The sequence below is a fragment of the Salmo salar genome, chromosome ssa03, assembly GCF_905237065.1.
Source record: "Salmo salar chromosome ssa03, Ssal_v3.1, whole genome shotgun sequence".
Lineage (NCBI taxonomy): Eukaryota > Metazoa > Chordata > Actinopteri > Salmoniformes > Salmonidae > Salmo > Salmo salar.
The window spans coordinates 128,132-148,515 of NC_059444.1; the positions used below are offsets into that span (position 1 = coordinate 128,132).

Consider the following 20,384-nt stretch of genomic DNA (forward strand, 5'->3'; position numbering starts at 1 on the left):
GCGTATCCAAAGCCAGCACCACGCATTAGGATTCCAGTGTTTCAGCCCAGTCCAACTCGTCCTGTTCCTGCTCCTCGCACTAGCCTTGGGGTGCGTGTCTCCAGTCTGGTACCTCCACTACCAGCCCCACGCCCCAGGACTCCAGTGCGTCAGCCCAGTCCAACTCGTCCTGTTCCTGCTCCTCGCACTAGCCTTGGGGTGCGTGTCTCCAGTCTGGTACCTCCACTACCAGCCCCACGCATCAGGCTTTAAGTGCACAGTCCTCGTCCAGAGCTTCTGATGACAGTACCCCGTCCAGCGCTTCCGGCAATAGTGCCCCGTCCAGAGTGTCCGGCAACAGTGCCCCGTCCAGAGTGTCCGGCAATAGTGCCCCGTCCAGAGTGTCCGGCAACAGTGCCCCGTCCAGAGTGTCCGGCAACAGTGCCCCGTCTAGAGAAGGCCCACAATCCAGAACTGAGAGAGAGACGACCTACAGTCCGGAACCGAGTGAGACGGCCTACAGTCCGGAACCGAGAGAGTCGGCCTACAGTCCGGGACCGAGAGAGACGGCCTACAGTCCGGGACCGAGTGAGACGGCCTACAGTCCGGAACCGAAAGAGACGGCCTACAGTCCGGAACCGAGAGAGACGGCCTACAGTCCGGAACCGAGAGAGACGGCCTACAGTCCGGAACCGAGAGAGACGGCCTACAGTCCGGAACCGAGAGAGACGGCCTACAGTCCGGAACCGAGTGAGACGGCCTGACAGTCCCGGAACCGAGTGAGACGGCCTACAGTCCGGAACCGAGTGAGACGGCCTACAGTCCGGAACCGAGAGAGATGGCCTACAGTCCGGAACGGGCGCAGCCAGAGTCGCCCCTATGGTCCGGAGCTCCCAGAGTCGCACTACGGTCCGGAGCTCCCAGAGTCGCCCTTCTGCCCGAGGTCTACAGCGGCGCTTCAGCCCGAGGTCTACAGCGACGCGCTTCAGCCCGAGGTATTCAGCGGGGGTGGACAGGTTAGGTGGGGAACTAAGGCCAGAGCCTGAGCAACCTCCACAGTAGGAGTATTGGGGAGGGGGGGGTGTAGCACGGGAACCGTCGGGGGCTTTATTTTGGGGTTTATTTTTTGTGTGAGGTGCATCCGGGGTCTGCACCTTTGGGGGGGGGTACTGTCACGTCCTGACCAGTAAAGGGGTTATTTGTTATTGTAGTTTGGTCAGGACGTGGCAGGGGGGTGTTTGTTTTATGTGGTTCGGGGTTTGTTAGGGTGTGTGTTTATGTAGAGGGGTGTTTGTTTAGAGTATTCCGGGGGTTTTGGTTATGTTCTATGTTTTGTATTTCTATGCTCTGTCTATGTTGTGTATTTCTTTGTGTTAGCCTGGTATGGCTGTCAATCAGGAACAGCTGTACATCGTTGTTGCTGATTGAGAGTCATACTTAGGTAGCCCTGTTTTCACATGTCCCTTGTGGGAAGTTGTTGTTGCACTGCTGTGTTAGCTTGCAATACTGTTCGTTCGTACGTTTTCTTGTTTTGTTTATTAAGTGTTCTAATAAAAGATAAAATGAGCACTCAACCCGCTGCGCCTTGGTCCAGTATATACGACGACTGTTACAACATTCCTCAGTTATTAGATTTCTACCTGAATGTTGCATAAAATGAATAAGTATGACTACTTTTGAAAAGATAGAAATGTGACTTGAGTCTTCTAAATGAGATAATGTTTTTCATGTTAAGTTTATCCAGTCAGGAACCACACCCACGTGAGCACAGACATTACGACAAAACGTCATGGAACACCCCTTTTCACAGAGTTAATAAAAGGACTTGGGACAAAATTAACATTAGATCGGAGAACGTGAGGATCATCCGCACGTTGAAATGGCTACCACTCCAGAGACCAGAGAGCATGGAGCAGTAGCTACATGTTGAAATGGTTGGCAATTTAAATACAGACCAGTTACGTGCAGCGCCAGCTGAATACGAAACAAATGGTTAAGAAGAAAATCTCGACAAGACTACACATTTAGTCGCCAGCTGTATATGTACAATAGTCTAGGAAACTCGACCGAAGACGAGAGGAGAACATTTCCCTATTGAACGACCATTGGTACGCCTGACAAATCCATTATAACAAACTACAACTACAAAAGACTTTGATCTCTGGTGGACAAACCAGAGACTTTCTGTCGACTGACTCTCCAGCAGACGGACAGGCCACAAAGGTCTACACTCGTAAATATGTAACTTGCAATTTATTTTCGAATGAGCGGCCGTTTATGTGCAAAGGGTTAGCATTTCCATGAGCCTAGATAACAGATGTGTGTACGATAGTGGAGTCCTTCGTCTGTTCTCCTGCTCTTTCTTACCTGCCCCTCCCATTCTATTGTCTACCAAGCCGTCATATCGATTTAGTCCACTAGGGACATTTCATGGCTTTGTGTTAGTAACCAATGAATAATCTATCCTGTGTGTTTTTATGTAATTCTGTGTGATTATTTAGTTAGTTAGTAAATAAATAATGAAGACAATTTGTAAATCCCTGATTCATCATTTATGCTAGGCTTCGTACACATATCCAAGGGTTTGCGACATTCAGAATATGACTGATGAGGTAATAATACATTAAGTTGTGAAGGTAATCGATAAGATATGAAAATATCTGAAGAGAGTTAAAATTTTCAAAAATGTAACTCTTTAAATAACATTTTCACCTGGTTCCCCGACTTCCTAGTTAATTACTGTTTACATGATTAGTTTAATTGTGCAGTAATTACACAGAGAATTGATTTGATAACATAAGTGTTCCCATTAATGATCGTCCACAGACACGAACGATAGAGAGTCAGCCAACGTTATGACATCTCCATGTTAGATCAACTATTATACAGTAGAGAACAGTCCTTCTAGACTCCATGTTTGATCAACTATTATATAATACAGTGTGACATTTTCTCTGTGTTTATCCACTCGTATGTTTAGAATAATGCTGCTTCTCTAATAACCAACTTTGTTGGGTTCATGTGTGTAACTGATTGACTGTACATGGGAGGAATCCACACTATCACTGAATAAGCAATTTCCCAGTACAGCCAGAACATTGCTCTGGGAACCAAAAGGAGTATCTCAGTTTCAAGGTAAGACGCCTGGTGTGGTATCAGTCAGTCTCATGCAGGAACCAACCGTGCTTATATGACTTGTTTGTGTCGCAGTTTAAAGGGTCTCAAATCAAATCAAACTTTATTAGTCACATGCTCCGAATACAAGAAGTGTAGACTTTACCGTGAAATGCTTACTTACAAGCCCTTAACCAACAGTGCAGTTCAAGAAGAGTTAAGAAAATATTTAGCAAGTAGACTAAACTAAAAAGTAATAATAATAAAAATTAACATCAGGCTTGTGTTGAGTCAGTGAACCTCGATGACTGAGATAATAAAGATGGATTCATTTCCTTTGAATTTGAGTCCTTAGTGGTGAATTTCCACAACAACAGAGAGAACAGTTATTCTGTTATCAATTCATTGTATTGTTATTGCATATGTTTTGTTGGTTTGATTATAATGTATTATTCATTTGCATTGTTATATATTGTATGTACTTGACAAGGTAAATAGAATGAGCAGAAAATAGTTTACGATTGATAGTACTTATCATAATCCTATTTAGCAGTTCAGAGTACCGAGGATGAATCCTATTTCTCACAGATCCATCTGTATTTATAGGAACAGTCATAGTCCCACCATTCTCCTGTGTCTGATGACCTGGAGTAGAAATACACACAGTTCTCAGCTCTTCCACCATTAGGATCTCCACTGTTCCAATACCTGTAGAAGAAACAACACACAGAATCAGGCTGTCCACTATTCCAATACCTGTAGGAGCAACAACACATAGGATCAGACTGTCCACTGTTCCAATACCTGTAGGAGAAACAGCACATAGCATCAGGCTGTCCACTTTTCCGTTACCTGTAGAAGAAACAACACATAGAATCAGACTGTCCACTGTTCCAATAACTGTAGAAGAAACAACACATAGAATCAGGCTGTCCACTGTTCCAATACCTGTAGAAGAAACAACACATTGAATCAGGCTGTCCACTGTTCCAATACCTGTAGGAGAAACAACACATAGAATCAGACTGTCCACTGTTCCAATACCTGTAGGAGAAACAACACATAGAATCAGACTGTCCACTCTGAACCTACTTCTCCAGACATTGATGTCATGGTGAAAAATAATTCATTTATGTCTTACTTTGTGGTCAGTGGTGTGTCGTCCACCCATTTCCAGGTCCCCTCAGAAACAGAGTCAGTCAGACCAATCCAGGCATAGTTCTTTCGTCCACATAACCAATTGACTAATGTCTGTCATTGTGGAAGAGATTCAACATTGTTAATACATAGCCATTACTACTCGTTATCTCTCTCTCTGTCTCTCTCTCTCTGTCTCTCTCTCACTGCTCTCTCTCTTTCTCTGTCTCTCTCTCTCTCTCTCTCTCTCTCTCTGTCATTTAATTTCAATTCAATTTAAGAGCTTTATTGGCATGGGAAACATATGTTAACTGTCACGTCCTGACCATAGAAAGCTGTTATTTTCTATGGTAGAGTAGGTCAGGGCGTGACAGGGTTTTTTTCTTGTTTAGATTTTCTATGTTATGTTCTAGTTTTTGTATTTCTATGTTGGGCTTTTTGGGATGATCTCCAATTAGAGGCAGCTGGTCATCGTTGTCTCTAATTGGAGATCATACTTAAGTAGTTGTTTGTGGGAGGTTGTTTTTGAGTTAGTGTATGTTGCACCGCCGTCACGGTTTGTTGTTTTTGTTCTTTAGTTCATTTGTGTATCTTGCATAGTTTCACAGTTCAATAAAATATGTGGAACGATACACAAGCTGCACTTTGGTCCGCTCCTTCCGACGAACGATGGGACATTAACATCGCCAAAGAAAGTGAGCTAGATAATAAACAATACAAGTAAACATTACACTTACAAAAGTTCCAAAACAATAAAGATACTACAAGTGTCATATTATGAGGAAGTAGATAAAGTACAAAAGGGAAAATAAATATGGGTTGTATTTACAATGGTGTTTGTTCTTTACTGGTTGACCTTTTCTTGTGGCAACAGGTCACAAATCTTGCTGCTGTGATGGCACACTGTGGTATTTCACCCAGTAGATATGGGAGTTTATCAAAATTGGCTTTGTTTTCCAAATTCTTTGTGCATCTGTATAATCTGAGGGAAATATGTGTCTCTCATAGAGTCATACATTTGGCAGGAGGTTAGGAAGTGCAGCTCAGTTTCTACCTCATTTTATGGGCATGTGTGCACATAGCCTGTCTTCTCTTGAGAGCCAGGTCTGCCTCTCTCAATAGCAAGGCTATGCTCACTAAGTCTGTACATAGTCAAAGCTTTCCTTAAGTTTGGGTCAGTCACATTGGTCAGGTATTCTGTTTAGGGCAAATAGCATTCTAGTTTGCTCAGTTTTTTTGTTAATACTTTCTAATGTGTCAAGTAATTATCTTTTTGTTTTCTCATGATTTGGTTGGGTCTAATTATGTTGCTGTCCAGAGGCTCTGTGGGGTCTTTGTGTTTTTGAACAGAGCCCAGGACCAGCTTGCTTAGGGGACTCTTCTGCAGGTTCAACTCTCTGTAGGTGCTGGCTTTGTTATGGAAGGTTTGGGAATCGCTTCCTTTTCGGTGGTTGTAGAATTTAACAACTCTTTTCTGGATTTTGATAATTACTGGGTAATAAGCCGCAACTTTTTTTCCCACGCTATGAACCTCGCGGCTTAATATATGGATTTTTCCCCGCTTTCAATTTTTTGGGGGAAATTCTTTTTTTAAAATACTTCACTAAAACGGGCCGCATGCGAAGAGCAACTTATGGTCAAGTCTGCCAGTGGGTCCTGACAGCGTGGAGCATTGTCAAAAATCCACTATCATCAACGGGTTTCGAAAGGCTGGACTGCTGCGTGTTGAAGAGGGCTCAGCGGGGATTTGCCTCAGGATGAAAGTGACGAGAGCGACAATGAAAACGATCCAATATCGGATGAAGCAATTCTGAGGCTATTCAACTCCGACACCGAAGGAGATGACTTCAGTGCACAGGAGGAGGAAGATAGTGACCAATGACTTTCTTGGTAGGCTACTGTTTACTGCAAATTATTTATCTTTGTTACAAGCCGTGTTTCGTTAAAGCCTATTTATTTTTGTTGCAAGCCGTGTTTCGTTAAAGCCTATTTATTTTTGTTACAAGCCATGTTTCGTTAAAGCCTATTGATAGGGTGACCATATCGTCCTCTTTTTCCCGGACATGTCCTCTTTTTGGACCTAAAAATGCGTCCTGCCGGGATTTCTAAATCGCCCAAAATGTCCGGGATTCGGCTTTTGCTTTCTACTGTCGCCATTCATTGTGTGCGTTTTGAGGGTTTTTGCATTGCTTTGACCTTTCTCTTTAGGTCCCGCCTTCTCACACGCCACCATTGGTGGGTCATGTAGGCCTACGCAAACATTGGTCAAACTGCATCTCAATCATTACCCTCACCATGGCAACAGCCAAGAGACAGCAGCAGCTTGCTTGTCAACAGTGGCACATGGCTCCAGAACAGCGTAAAAATGCCCAAACGCAAATGTAAATTCACAGACGATTTACAGAGAAAGTTCCCGTGTTTTCGTCTTGGTCGGGATAACGTGTGAAGCAGAATGCATGACCTGCAAAGCTGGCAGGTACGTGTCAGTGTCAAATAAAGGTCCTAGCGACCTAGAAGCCCACATAAGCTCCGCAAAACACAAAATTGCAGCTAAAGGAGAGAGTTCGTCAGGTAAATTAACTGACTATTTCGTGAGAGCAGGTAAAACAGAAGATGCTGTTACTGCTGTGGAGGGAGTTTTTGCATTCCACAACACGAAGCATCACATTAGGTACAGATCAATGGACTGCACATCTGCCTTGTTAAAAAGGCTTTCCTGATTCTGAGACTGCGAAAATGTTCAAGTGCTCGTACTAAGACCGAAGCAATTGTTAACTTGTTATGGATAGGGGGCAGTATTTTCACGGCCGGATAAAAAACGTACTCGATTTAATCTGGTTATTACTCCTGCCCAGAAACTAGAATATGCATATAATTATTAGCTTTGGATAGAAAACACTCCAAAGTTTCTAAAACTGTTTGAATGGTGTCTGTGAGTATAACAGAACTCAAATGGCAGGCCAAAACCTGAGAAGATTCTGTACAGGAAGTACCCTGTCTGACCATTTCTTGGCCTTCTTTGCCATCTCTATCCAAAGCAGAGTATCTCTGCTGTAACGTGACACTTCCTGAGGCTCCCAAAGGCTCTCAGAAGGCGGCAGAACGTTGAATGATGACTTTGCTGTCTCTGGCTGAAAAACAGTAGCGCATTTGGTAAGTGGTCGATCTGAGAACAATGAGACAGGTGTGCGCGCGTACGAGACGACTCCATGTTTACATTTTCAGTCTTTGAACGAAAACAACGACTCCCGGTCGGAATATTATCGCTTTTTACGAGAAAAATCACATAAAAATTGATTTTAAACAGCGTTTGGCATGCTTCAAGTACGGTAATGGAATATTTCGAATTTTTTGTCACGATTCGCGCCGGGCGCGTCACCTCGTTACCCTTCGGATAGTGTCTTGAACGCACGAACAAAACGCCGCTATGTGGATATAACTATGTATTATTTGGAACCAAAACAACATTGGGTGATGAAGTAGAAGTCCTGGGAGTGCATTCTGATGAAGAACAGCAAAGGTAATCCAATTTTTCTTATAGTAAATCTGAGTTTGGTGAGTACCAAACTTGGTGGGTGTCAAAATAGCTAGCCATGATGGCCGGGCTATCTACTCAGAATATTGCAAAATGTGCTTTCACCGAAAAGCTATTTTAACCTGTTATGGCTAGGGGGCAGTATTTTCACGGCTGGATAAAAAACATACCCGATTTAATCTGGTTACTACTCCTGCCCGTAACTAGAATATGCATATAATTATTGGCTTTGGATAGAAAACACCCTAAAGTTTCTAAAACTGTTTGAATGGTGTCTGAGAGTATAACAGAACTCATATGGCAGGCAAAAACCTGAGAAGATTTCATGCAGGAAGTGGCCTGTCTGACAAGGTGTCGTTCCTCTTGTCTCTGTTTATTGAAGAGTGAGGATCTTAGCTGTCCCGTGACACTTCCTACGGCTGCCATAGGGTCTCAGAAGGCGGTAAAAAGCTGAATCATGGCTTTGCAGGCTCTGGCTGAAACAAAGTAGCGCGTTTGGGTAGTGGCTGGTTACAGTACTGTGAGACTCAGGCTCGTGCCCGCGCCGACCGTTTAGCTAAATGGACATTCCCGGTCGGAATATTATCGTTTTTTTACCAGAAAAATTGCATAAAAATGGATTTTAAACAGCGGTTGACATGCTTCGAAGTACGGTAATGGAATATTTAGATTTTTTTGTCACGAATTGCGCCATGCGCGCGACCCTTCTTTACCATTCGGATAGTGTCTGGGACGTACGAACAAAACGCCGCTTATTCGGATATAACGATGGATTATTTTGGACCAAACCAACATTTGTTATTGAAGTAGCAGTCCTGGGAGTGCATTCTGACGAAGACAACAAAAGGTAATCAAACTTTTATAATAGTAAATCTGATATTGGTGAGTGCTAAACTTGCCGGGTGTCTAAATAGCTAGCCCGTGATGGCTGGGCTATGTACTTACAATATTGCAAAATGTGCTTTCACCAAAAGCTATTTTAAAATTGGACATATCGAGTGCATAGAGGAGTTCTGTATCTATAATTATTAAAATAATTGTTATGCTTTTTGTGAACGTTTATCGTGAGTAATTTAGTAAATTGTTAGCAAATTCCCCGGAAGTTTGCGGGGGGTATGCTAGTTCTGAACGTCACATGCTAATGTAAAAAGCTGTTTTTTGATATAAATATGAACTTGATTGAACAAAACATGCATGTATTGTATAACATAATGTCCTAGGTGTGTCATCTGATGAAGATCATCAAAGGTTAGTGCTGCATTTAGCTGTCTTCTGGGTTTTTGTGACATTATATGCTAGCTTGAAAAATGGGTGTCTGATTATTTCTGGCTTGGTACTCTGCTGACATAATCTAATGTTTTGCTTTCGCTGTAAAAGCCTTTTGAAATCGGACAGTGTGGTTAGATAAAGGAGAGTCTTGTCTTTAAAATGCTGTGAAATAGTCATATGTTTAAAAAATTGAAGTTTTTGTATTTTTGAGGAATTTGTAATTCGCGCCACGCCTATCATTGGATATTGGAGCAGGTGTTCCGCTAGCGGAACGTCTAGATGTAAGAGGTTAAAATCGGACACCGTGATTGCATAAAGGAGTTCTGTATCTATAAAATAATTGTTATGTTTTTTGTGAACGTTTATCGTGAGTAATTTAGTAAATTCACCGGAAGTGTTCGGGGGGTATGCTAGTTCTGAACGTCACATGCTAATGTAAAAAGCTGTTTTTTTTATATAAATATGAACTTGATTGAACAAAACATGCATGTATTGTATAACATAATATCCTAGGAGTGTCATCTGATGAAGATCATGAAAGGTTAGTGCTGCATTTAGCTGTGGTTTTGTTTTTTGACCGGGAGACGTTGTTTTCGTTCAAAGACTGAAAGAAGAAAATGGTGTCTTCACGTGCACGCGTGCGCCCGTGTCATTGTTCTCAGATCGACCACTATCCAAATCCCCTACTGTTTTCCGCCCAGGGACTGCAGAGTCATCATTCAACGTTTTGGCGCCTTCTGAGAGCCTATGGGAGTCTTAGAAAATGTCACGTTACAGCAGAGATCCTCTGTTTTCCATAAAGAGGCTATAGAAGGCCAAGAAATGGTCAGAGAGGGCACTTCCTGTATGGAATATTCTCAGGTTTTGGCTGCCATATGAGTTCTGTTATACTCACAGACACCATTCAAACAGTTTTAGAAACTTTAGGGTGTTTTCTATGCAAATAAAATAATGATATGCATATTCTAGTTTCTGGGCAGGAGTAATAACCAGATTAAATCGGGTACGTTTTTTATCCGGCCGTGAAAATACTGCTCCCTATCCTAAACAGGTTAACGCTGTGATAGCACCACCTTCTGTCGACATAGTTCTGAAAGCACTAGAAGACATACCTTACTGTGGTGTTTCTACTGATGGGAGCAAACACGGTGCTGTGAAAATATTCCCTCTGCTTATTCAGTATTTTGATTGGAAGAATGGTGGCGTGCAAAGTAAATTAGTCGAAGTTAAAAACACTCCAAATGAGACAGCTGATACTAGGGTGACCATACTATTTTTTCTGTAGCTGGTCTCTTTTTCCCGGACATGTCCTCTTTTTGAAAACTATAATATGGTCACCCTACTATTTATTTTTGTTACAAGCCGTGTTTCGTTAAAGCCTGTGTAACGTTCATTTGTTTCAATGTACCGGTAGGCACCTGCGGCTTATAGACGTGTGCGGCTTATTTATGTTCAAAATAATATTATTTTTTAAATTCAGTGGGTGCGGCTTATATTCAGGTGCGCTTAATAGTCCGGAAATTACGGTAATTCTGCTCTGCGTGCATTATTTGCTGTTTTACACAGAGGATATCTTTTAAGAATTCTGCATGCAGAGTCTCAATTTGATTTTTTGTTCCATTTTGTGAATTCTTGGTTGGTGAGCGGACCCAGACCTCACAACCATAAAGGGCAATGGGTTCTATAACTGATTCATTATTATTTTTGCCAGATCCTATTTGGTATGTCAAATTTTATGTTCCTTTTGATGGTATAGAAGGCCCTTCTTGCTTTGTCTCTCAGATCGTTCACAGCTTTGTGGAAGTTAACTGTGGCGCTCATTTTTAGGCCGAGGTATGTATCGTTTTTGTGTGCTCTAGGGCAACGGTGTCTAGATGGAATTTGTATTCATGGTCGTACTGAGATTTACTGTCAGGGCCCAGGTCTGACAGAATCTGTGCAGAAGATCTAGGTGCTGCTGTAGGCCCTCCTTGGTTGGGGACAGAAGCACCAGATCATCAGCAAACAGTAGACATTTGAGTTCAGATTCTAATATGGTGAGGACCGGGTGCTGCAGACTGCTCTAGTGCCAATTCGTTGATATATATGTTGAAGAGGGTGGGGCTTAAGCTGCATCTCTCTCTCTCTCTCTCCCTGTCAATTTCTCTCTCTCTCTTTCTCTGTCACTCTCTCTCTCTCGCTCACTCTCACACTCTCTCTCTCTCTCCCTGTCAATCTCTCTCTCTCTTTCTCTGTCACTCTCTCTCTCACTCACTCTCACACTCTCTCACTCACTCTCACACGCTCTCTCTCAACAAAAAACACACACACACACACACACACACACACACACACACACACACACACACACACACACACACACACACACACACACACACACACACACACACACACACACACACACACACACACACACACACCTGTTTCTCTTGGCTGTTGATGACCACCAAGTGTGCTCCTCTATTTCTGCAGTCCTGTCTGCTCTCCTCCCAGGATTTGTAGTCAGTAGAGACGTAGTAACAACTGCTACCAAGCTTCTTCCATCCTTGAGGACACACTATAAATTGAACATTTCTTGCTTTAGTCACTTTAATACAACATTGAATTAAGTATCAATCACACACTCAAGGAAGACAGGGCACTAACTAATGGATGGTTTGGAAGTCATACATTTTTTCTCACATTTTTAATTTAATATAAGTTAAATTCCTGTCTGTAAGTGACATGTGAACTGATACAGAGACTGTCAAACAGAACAGTCATGAGACTATTTGACTCACCTTTCTGAACTAAAGATTGTAGCTGGTCTCTCTCTCTGGTCAGTGTGTTGTAGCTGGTCTGTAGCTGGTCTCTCTCTTTGGTCAGTGTGTTGTAACTGGTCTGTAGCTGGTCTCTCTCTTTGGTCAGTGTGTTGTAGCTGGTCTGTAGCTGGTCTCTCTCTTTGGTCAGTGTGTTGTAGCTGGTCTGTAGCTGGTCTCTCTCTTTGGTCAGGGTGTTGTAACTGGGCTGTAGCTGGTTTCTCTCTTTGGTCAGGGTGTTGTATCTGGTCTGTAGCTGGTCTCTCTCTTTGGTCAGGGTGTTGTTGCTAGTCTGTAGCTGGTCTCTCTCTTTGGTCAGGGTGTTGTTGCTAGTCTGTAGCTGGTCTCCCTCTTCAGTCAAGTTGTTGCCGCTGGTCTGTAACTGGTCTCCATCTTTGGTCAGGCTGTTATAACTGGTGAATTGGTTTCTCTCTGTGAAATAATTTGATCATTGAACAAGATAACAGTGGAAATGTTAATCAGACATTACCAGGGTTGGAGTCAGTTGCATTTCAGGAAGTACACTGGAATTCCAATTGATTTCCAAATCTTGGAATTGGAATTTGGTTTACTTTCTGATTTGACTGAAATGTAAATGTAATTGAACCCTGGTCATTACATCACTGATGATGAAGAATGTTTGAGTGAGAACATAAACTCACGGTAGAGTAACAGGCCTATGATCCCAGCCAGTAGGAGAACACACAGCAGCCCCAGACACACTGCAGCAGCTCCAGAGTATCTCTTCCACCACTGACAAAACACTGAAGCACAAATTATTACCATAAGAACTCGTTGTATTTGGTGTCTACATATGTGTCCAGTTTCTCTTTGAAAAACGTATGGTTGACATGGAACAGAACACCAGAACTGAGTTCCAGAACCTCTAACAGATTATTGGCTTGAACATAATGCAGAGTCCAGGTACCCAAATGACTGGGACAGAACACCAGAACTGAGTTCCAGAACCTCCAACAGATTATTGGCTTGAACATAATGCAGAGTCCAGGTACCCAAATGACTGCCAACACCTATTTCAATCAAAATCTAATTTCATTTGTCATTTGCTTCGTAAACAACAGGTGTATGCTAATAGTAAAATGCTGAATTACGGGTCCTTTTCCAACAATTCTGAGTTGAAGATGCAACATTTAAAATAGTGGCACAATAAATAAATACACAGTGAATAACAAAGAAGAATAACCTGTAAAAATATGACTACAGTGCATTTGGAATGTATTCAGACCCTTAGACTTTTTCACATTTTGTTACGTTACAGCCTTATCCTAAAATTGATTCAATTGTTTTTTCCCTCAACAATCTCGATACAATACCACATAATGACAAAGCAAAAACAGATGTTTTGAAATGTTTGCTTCTTGGGTATGACGCTACAAGCTTGGCACACCTGTATTTAGGGAGTTTCTCCCATTCTTCTCTGCAGATCCTCAAGCTCTGTCAGGTTGGATGGGGAGCGTCACTGCACAGCTATTTTCAGGTCTCTCCAGAGATGTTAGATCGGGTTCAAGTCCGGGCTCTGGCGGGCCACTCAAGGACATTCAGAGACTTGTCTCAAACCCAATCATGTGTTGTCTTGGCTGTGTGCTTTGGGTCGTTGTCCTGTTGGAAGGTGAACCTTCACCAAGTCTGAGGTCCTAAGCACTCTGGAGCAGGATTTCATCAAGGATCTCTCTGTACTTTGCTCTGGTGGTGGCAGGTTGCCTCCAGACGGGATGCTGGGCATTCAGGCCAAAGAGTTTAATCTTGGTTTCATCAGACCAGAGAATATCATGGTCTGAGAGTCTTTAGGTGCCTTTTGGCAAACTCCAAGTGGGCTGTCATGTGCCTTTTACTGAGGAGTGGCTTCCGTCTGGTAACTCTACCATAAAGGCCTGATTTGTGGAGTGCTGCAGAGATGGTTGTCCTTCTGGAAGGTTCTCCCATCTCCACAGAGGAACTCTAGAGCTCTGTCAGAGTGATCATCACCTCCCTGACCAAGGCCCTTCTCCCCCAATTGGTCAGTTTGTCCGGATGGCCAGCTTCAGGAAGTCTTGGTGGTTCGAAACTTCTTCCATTTCAGAATGATGGAGGCCACTGTGTTCTTGGGACATTCAATGTTGCAGACATTTTTTGGCACCCTTCCCAAGATCTGTGCCTCAACAAAGTCCTGTCTCGGAGCTCTACGGACAATTCCTTCGACCTCATGGCTTGGTTTTTGCTCTGACATGCACTGTCAACTTTGGGACCTTATATAGACAGGTGTGTGCCTTTCTAATCATGTTGAATAAATTGAATATTCCACAGGCTGACTCCAATAAAGTTGTAGAAACATTTCAAGGATGATCATTGGAAACAGGATGCACCTGAGCTCAATTTTGAGTCTCATAGTAAAGGGTCTGAATAATTATGTAAATAAGGTATTTCTGTGTTTTTCATATATATACATTTGCAAAAATGTCTAAAAACCTGTTTTTGCTTTGTTATGGGGTATTTTGTGTAGATTGATGAGGAAAATGTTTTATTTAATACATTTTAGAATAAGGCTGTAATGTAACAAATTATGGAAAAATACTTTCCGAACACACTTTATATACTGGGAGTACCTACCGATGTGTAGGGGTACGAGGTAATAGAGTTAGCTATGTACAGGGAGTACCAGTACCAAGCTGATGTGTAGGGGTACGAGGTAATAGAGTTAGCTATGTACAGGGAGTACCAGTACCAAGCTGATGTGTAGGGGTAGAGGTAATAGAGGTAGCTATGTACAGGGAGTACCAGTACCAAGCTGAGTGTGGGGTCGAGGTAATAGAGGTAGATGTACAGGGAGTACCAGTACCAAGCTGATGTGTAGGGGTACGAGGTAATAGAGGAGCTATGTACAGGAGTACCAGTACCAAGCTGATGTGTAGGGCGAGGTAATAGGTAGCTATGACAGGGAGTACCAGTACCAAGTGATGTGTAGGGGTACGAGGTAATAGAGTTAGCTATGTACAGGGAGTACCAGTACCAAGCTGATGTGTAGGGGTACGAGGTAATAGAGGTAGCTAGTGCCTTCAGAAAAGTGCATTGTTCCACATTTTGTAGTTACTGACTGAATTTTAAATGATGTTTTGTTACTGACCTGCACACAATACCCCATAATGTCAAAGAGGAATTATGTTTGTTATATACATATATAAAAAATGTAAATATGAAATGTCTTGTTTTAATAAGTATTCAACCACTTTGTTATGGCAAACCAAAATAATTATAGTGTTTAACCATCTAGAGTCTGAGCCCTGTCTAAGCTGGGTGGGGGGTTCTAAACTAACATATGGAATTGTTTTAAGATGGTCATATTTAGTTATTTGGTTTAGAATTTTAAGTAAATAATTTCAAAAATTATTGGATGAAACATTCAATTTGGCATTTCTGCTATTAGCCAATAGAAACGGATTGAATAACATACAGTGGCTTGCGAAAGTATTCACCGCCCCTTGGCATTTTTCCTATTTAGCAGCCTTACAACCTTAAAATAGATTTTTGGGGGGTTTGTATCATTTGATTTACACAACATGCCTATCACTTTGTAGATGCTAAATATTTTTTATTGTTTAAACTTCTTAAGGCTAGGCCTCTCGCTAGCGGGACACCTGTCGACAACATCCCGTGAATTTGGAGGGCGCGCAATTCAAATAAATAATCATAAAAATTATGGATATTAAACATTTATGCTTTAGCAGTATGCTTAGGGTCAATGTCCTGCTGGAACGTGAACCTCCGTCCCAATCTCAAATCTTTGGAAGACTGAAAAAGGTTTCTCAAGAATTTCCCCTGTATTTAGCGTCATCCATAATTCAATTCTGACCAGTAGCCCAGGCCCTGCCGATGAAAAAACCTCCCACAGCATGATGCTGCCACCACCATGCTTCACTGTGGGGTAGTGTTCTCGGGGTGATAAGAGAAGTTGGGTTTGCGCCAGACATAGCGTTTTCCCTGTTGGTCAAAAAGCTAAATTTTAGTCTCATCTGACCAGAGTACCTTCTTCCATATGTTTAGGGAGTCTCCCACATGCCTTTTGGCGAACACCAAACGTGTTTGCTTATTTGTTTCTTTAAGCAATGGCTTTTTCCTGGCCACTCTTCCTTAAAGCCCTGCTCTGTGGAGTGTACGGCTTGAAGTAGTCCTATGGACAGATACTCTAATCTCCGCTGTGGAGCTTTGTAGCTCCTTCAAGGTTATCTTTGGTCTCTTTGTTGCCTTTCTGATTAATGCCCTCCTTGCCTGGTCCGTGGTGCCATATTCTTTCCATTTTGTAATATTGATTAAATAGTGCTCCGCGGGATGTTTAAAGTTTCGGATATTTTTTTATCTGTATTTCTCCACAATTTTGTCCCTGATCTGTTTGGGGAGCTCCTTGGTCTTCATGGTGCCGCTTGCTTGGTGGTGCCCCTTGCTTAGTGGTGTTGCAGACTCTGGGGCCTTTCAGAACAGGTGTATATATACTGAGATCACGTGAAAGATTAATTGGCACTTAGATTGCACACAGGTGGACTTTATTTAACTAATTATGTGACTTCTGAAGGTAATTGGTTGCACCAGATCTTATTTAGGGGCTTCATTGCAAAGGGGGTGAATACATATGCCACACCACTTTTCCATTTTTATAAGTCATTTTTTCATTTCACTTCACCAATTTCGACTATTTTGTATGTGTCCATTACATGAAATCCAAATAAAAATCTATTTCAATTACAGGTTGTAATGCAACAAAATAGGTAAAACGCCAAGGGGGATGAATACTTTTGCATGACACTGTATTCACTACATGGAACAGATTGTCATTACTGCTATTAGCCCATAGAAACACATTGAATAACAGATTACTGCTATTAGCCCATAGAAACACATTGAATAACAGATTACTGCTATTAGCCAATAGAAACACATTGAATAACAGATAGTCATTACTGCTATTAGCCAATAGAAACACACTGAACAACAGATAGTCATTACTGCTATTAGCCAATAGAAACACATTGAATAACAGATAGTCCTTACTGCTATTAGCCAATAGAAACACATTGAATAACAGATAGTCATTACTGCTATTAGCCCATAGAAACACATTGAATAACAGATTACTGCTATTAGCCAATAGAAACACATTGAATAACAGATAGTCATTACTGCTATTAGCCAATAGAAACACACTGAATAACAGATAGTCATTACTGCTATTAGCCAATAGGAACACATTGAACAACAGATAGTCATTACTGCTATTAGCCAATAGAAACACACTGAATAACAGATAGTCATTACTGCTATTAGCCAATAGAAACACATTGAATAACAGATAGTCATTACTGCTATTAGCCAATAGGAACACATTGAATAACAGATAGTCATTACTGCTATTAGCCAATAGAAACACATTGAATAACAGATAGTCATTACTGCTATTAGCCAATAGAAACACACTGAATAACCGATAGTCATTACTGCTATTAGCCAATAGAAACACATTGAATAACAGATAGTCATTACTGCTATTAGCCAATAGAAACACATTGAATAACAGATTACTGCTATTAGCCCATAGAAACACATTGAATAACAGATAGTCATTACTGCTATTAGCCAATAGAAACACATTGAATAACAGATTACTGCTATTAGCCAATAGAAACACATTGAATAACAGATAGTCATTACTGCTATTAGCCAATAGAAACACACTGAATAACAGATAGTCATTACTGCTATTAGCCAATAGAAACACATTGAATAACAGATTACTGCTATTAGCCAATAGAAACACATTGAATAACAGATAGTCATTACTGCTATTAGCCAATAGAAACACACTGAATAACAGATAGTCATTACTGCTATTAGCCAATAGAAACACATTGAATAACAGATTACTGCTATTAGCCAATAGAAACACATTGAACAACAGATAGTCATTACTGCTATTAGCCAATAGAAACACACGGAATAACAGATAGTCATTATTGCTATTAGCCAATAGAAACACACGGAATAACAGATAGTCATTACTGCTATTAGCCAATAGAAACACATTGAATAACAGATTCACTACATGGAACAACAGATAGTCTCCCAAAATATCAAAAGGAAGTTTGTTCTGAAGTGTCTGTCCTATATCTGAGAGATATTAGAAAGATCAGGAAACATTTTACTAATATTTTTTACATGTATTTATCCCTTTATTTTAGGCACTAAACTATCTCCATATATACATCCATAAATGTTTTAAACTGGTACTGGGGACCTTCAGAGTTTTGTGAGGCTTGTAGACGTCCTAAATGGAGAACCCCATCACGTTTGTGAGAGTCTCATCTTTCAATAGAGGGGGTTATAATAGTTTGTAGGCCAAACCGTTCGGACGCTACGTAAGATTTTGAGAGAAGACCGATTTTCAGGATGTCTCATGGTCTGACAAACATCGCTCCTTCTCTGCCACATTTCACCACATATACGGAAGGGGTGATATCTGAGGATGGATCAACATTGTAGTTACTCCGCAATACTAACCTACTTGACAGAGTGAAAAGAAGGAAGCTTGTACAGAATAAAAAATATTCCAAAACATGCATCTTGTTTGCAACAAGGCACTAACGTAATACTGCAAAAAATGTGGCTAAGCAATTCACTTTTTGTACTGAATACAGGGGGGCAATCCAACACAACACATTACTGAGTACCTCTCAATATTTTCAATCATAGTGGTGGCTGCATCATGTTATCGCTATGCTTGTAATTGTTAAGGACTGGGGAGTTTTTCAGGATAAAAAAATTCTACAACGGAGCTAAGCACAGGAAAAATCCTAGAAGAAAACCTGGTTCAGTCTGCTTTCCACCAGACAACCTACAACACAAGGCCAAATCTACACTGGAGTTTGCAGAGTTACAGTTGTGATCTAAATCTGCTTGCAAATCTATGATAAGACTTCAAAATGGTTGCCAAGCAATGATCAACAACCAATTTGACAGAGCTTGAAGAATTTTGAAAAGAATAACTGGCAAATATTGTCCAGGTGTACAAAGCTCTTAGAGACTCACCCAGAGTCTCACAGCTGTAATCGCTGCCAAAAGGGATTCTAACATGTATTGACTCAGGGGTGTGAATATTAATTTAAATGAGAAATGTCTGTATTTATATGTGTGTGCGTGTGTGTGTGTGTGTGTGTGTGTGTGTGTGTGTGTGTGTGTGTGTGTGTGTGTGTGTGTGTGTGTGTGTGTGTGTGTGTGTGTGTCAGTGTCTAGCACTATACCAGGATAAACTGTTACCTGAATGTTGATCACCAACTCCATCCTTCTTGCAGGGCATGATGGGTCTTTCGTTGTTGTATATTTGATCATTAAAATCCATGGTCTCTATTTTATTTATTTTTTTTGCCTCTAAATCCATCGCTGTTTTCATAGATTTCCTCTGACATCTTTACACACGTGTGTTCAAATGCAGTAACTTTTTCTACTGTTGTAACTTCTACTGTTGTAACTTCTACTGCTGTAACTTCTACTGTTGTAACTTCTACTGTTGTAACTTCTACTACTGTAACTTCTACTGCTGTAACTTCTACTACTGTAACTTCTACTGCATGTAACTTCTACTACTGTAACTTCTACTACTGTAACTTCTACTGCTGTAACTTCTACTGTTGTAACTTCTACTGCTGTAAAGTCTGCTGTTATCTCAGTTGTAGGTTTGTGTCTGTTCTCTGCACAGCTGGAGTCTCTGTGTGACTCAGTCTAATGTAAGAGACAGTTTTAACTGTCAACCTCATTAAAGGGGAAACTGTCTAACCAATAGTATGACACTAACAACCACCATGTGACCACAGACTTATTTTCTGAAAACCATGTTTGTTTACCACAGTATAGATTAGTTTGTATATTTAGTTTATATTAGTTTAGTTTACCACAGTGTAGATATGTTTTACCATGTGATTAAAGCATTGACGTGACAATATATTTACATGGAGTAAAATGGGACCCTGTGAATTCACACACACATCACAGAGCATGACTGTAGTTCTGAGAGGTTACGTATCACTACACAGCGGATTCTACTAATCACAGCTTGATGATGAAGAGTTAATTATTATCTTTGTAGTGTTGTGGCAAGAACTAAAACGAGCACCTCTTGGGGTTCCCAGGACTGAGTTTAGGAAATGCTGCATTAAGTCTTGCACTCTGTGGTCGGCCATCAATGACCATGTAGAGTTTTATACACTATGCTGTGTCCTGTGTGACATGGACACTAGAGAGAATAGTTGTTCAGAGATGTTTACTCACACTTCTCCTTTCCTCTTCCGGGGAGGGAGAGAGGGAGGGGGGTCTAAATGTCTCTCTCTCCATATCTGTCTAGCTGTGTCTCTTTCTGTATCTCCCTCTCCCCCCCCACTCTGTCTGCTGTGTCTCTTTCTGTATCTCCCCCCCACTCTGTCTATCTGTGTTTCTCTCTGTATCTCCCTCTCTCCCTCCCCCACTCTGTCTAGCTGTGTCTCTCTCTGTATCTCCCCCCACTCTGTCTAGCTGTG

General features: G+C 41.5%; 1 long non-coding RNA gene across 1 annotated transcript; it reads right to left on the reverse strand.

The window, feature by feature from the left end:
* Nucleotides 1–3,302: 3,302 nt before the first annotated feature.
* Nucleotides 3,303–11,901, reverse strand: LOC123741584 (uncharacterized). The gene is made up of 4 exons (XR_006769026.1): nucleotides 11,815–11,901; nucleotides 11,455–11,591; nucleotides 4,235–4,344; nucleotides 3,303–3,801 (listed from the first exon to the last, which is right to left on the reverse strand). It is a non-coding gene; the product is annotated as an uncharacterized lncRNA (long non-coding RNA).
* Nucleotides 11,902–20,384: the final 8,483 nt, after the last annotated feature.